The sequence below is a fragment of the Egretta garzetta genome, unplaced genomic scaffold (assembly GCF_000687185.1).
Source record: "Egretta garzetta isolate BGI_Z169 unplaced genomic scaffold, ASM68718v1 scaffold361, whole genome shotgun sequence".
Lineage (NCBI taxonomy): Eukaryota > Metazoa > Chordata > Aves > Pelecaniformes > Ardeidae > Egretta > Egretta garzetta.
The window spans coordinates 668,305-670,963 of NW_009258688.1; positions in this window are offsets into that span (position 1 = coordinate 668,305).

The window sequence follows — 2,659 nt, forward strand, 5'->3', positions numbered from 1 at the left end:
ACTCCCTTCCATAAATAAAAATAAATAATCTGATGCTCCTTACCAACCCTCTCTTCCTCACTTTTCATCTTTTTTATTCTTTCAAGATGCTTGGTACCTGGAGCAGTTTCAGTCCTAGCAGGAAGGAAATGAAAAAGGACTTTCCTTCAGCCACACAATAGTCTATTGTGCTCTCAAGACAGTGAGATACTGCAGCTGGGAGACACATACTCCTATTTTCTGCAAGTTGTTATTATGGCCATTTATTTCCAGTGCTAGGCATGGAAAGATAGGCTCAGCATTTGTAAAATATTTTTTAAAATGCTAAATTGCTATGCTGGTTGCCGAAGTTGGGGTAATTTAACTGCCCAGCAGTATGATAGTCCCTCAAGAACAGACTTGGCCCTTGGAATATCCTCCCGCCACTTAAGATGTAGGCTAACGGAAGCTTCTTGTTCGCTCCAAAGCCATCTGTTCAGTAAAGCAACTTCCTGATGCCATTAGGAGCTGCGTGTTGAAATGGTGTCCTTACGTCACCTCTGACCCATAGCTGTGGCACACGTTGCAAATCTATACGGATGACATCGGAGCCCAACGTTGCTAATCTGAGGCAGGAAGTATATCTTACCATACAGCTCAAAATTGGACATTTATATTCAGGTAGACTCCATCACACAGTCTTGTGTATTCTTGCACTGCATCATGTGCAGCTTATTAAAATAAATCATGGGGGCAAAACTCCAGTGTGTTTAAAGAAAAGCTTTAAGGAGTAGTTCTTCGTATTTCTTGTATAGATCTGAGACAGTTTAACACCGTAATGAAGGCTTTTTATACTCTTCTATGCTTTAAAGAGAGCTTTGAAGATGTTTACATAAACTGCAGTAGAGCCTTCTGTGGCATTTGTTTCCTCATCACGTTACTCTCCACATTGAACAGCCCTTTGTCCGTCGAGGAATCGCGACTATAAGCTGCCTTCTTCCAGGTTTTTTACTGGGTGAAAACACACCGATTCACAGTTTGGTTGTTAACATTGCACCTTTTTAAAATCAGAATACAATCAGGTACTCAAATAGCTGTGCCTTTATTTTACAATGTTAAAAAAAAAAATTAATAGATGGTAAAGAGGGGAACTGAAGTTGCAGTAAGAAAAGTATGTTATACATCATTTCATGGACAAGGAATAAAACCAGAAACATCTTAGAAACACACACAGAGGTCAGGAACTCAAGGCTGATGCTACTCCAGTGCCTTGCACTAAAGACATCATTCTCAACGCTAAGTCATCACGGGGATCAAGACTAGCTAAGCCCAAAGTGATACTGGAATACAAGAGCCTAGTTCAAAGGTGAAAGTCAGCAGCAATCTTTCAGTGCTTAGCCCTGTAAAATTTCTAGCATAAAATCCAAAAGAACTGAAGAAAAGGATACTAATCCATGATAAAGTGTTCTAGAAGTGCTGTTAGTGGCTTTAATAAATTACAAAAAAAAAACCAAAAAAGCATCTGTGGATTCCAAGAGGTGATTTCTACAAAAAAAGAAGTATCAAAAAGGAAGGAAAAACAGAGGGAGAAAGGAAGGAAGAATAGTGAATGTAGTGTGCCTGGACTTCATTAAAGCCTTTGACATTGGCATGACATAAATGCCCATTTCCCACAGCATTCTCTTCACTCCAAGAAGGACACTGAGGTGCTGGAGTGTGTCCAGGGAAGGGCAATGAAGCTGGTGAGGGGTCTGGAGCCTACGTCTGATGAGGAGCAGCTGAGGTACCTGGGGTTGTTCAGCCTGGAGAAGAGGAGGCTGAGGGGAGACCTTATCACCCTCTACAACTGCCTGAAAGGAGGCTGTAGGGAGGTGGGGGTCAGCCTCTTCTCCCAAGTAACAAGCTATAGGATGAGAGGAAATGGCCTCAAGTTGCACCAGGGCAGGTTTAGATTAGGTATTAGGTAAAATTTCTTCACTGAAAGGGTTGTCAGGCTCTGGAATAGGCTGCCCAGGGAAGTGGTTGAGTCCCCATCCCTGGAGGTATTTAAGAGACAGGTGGACAAGGTGCTTAGGGACATGGTTTAGTGGTGGACAGGTATGGTTGGACTCAATGATCTTAAAGGTCTTTTCCAACCAAATAATTCCATAATTCTATGATAATAGATGTGCAATTGCTGTGATGTCAGGGGTTTATAGCACTAAAAATGTTCCCCTGCAAATTGTCGCAGTATACCAGAATACCCATAGATTTGGAGGTTTTAAATGAAAAAATGTATGCGTAAAAAAAAGATTGTACAAAGGGCCTTACCTGATCTCTTTTGACAGCAATCAGCTCTTCTCAGGGTTCAAAAGCAGCTTTAATATCAGAATTGAAAAGACAACAGGCAACAGGAATTAGGCAAAGTGCAGCAAATGTGACAGAGGGCAGGGACACAGCTTACAGTATGTAATACTCTCTTTTATTACTTGGTTCATCAAAACATTTCGGTTTTCTCTGCGAGATCTGAATCAGAGCAGCAATACAGTCATTTGTCTACTGTAACATTTCTGCAGGAGTCAGCATGACAGACTTCGTGGGCAGGACTAATGCTTAGTGCGTTCAAGTCACATGAAAGCTGAACTGTATTCTTAAGAGCAGGAGTGACAAAATGCTTGTAGTCATCTTTTCATTGCTTAGCTCTGAGCACTGCACAAGAAAA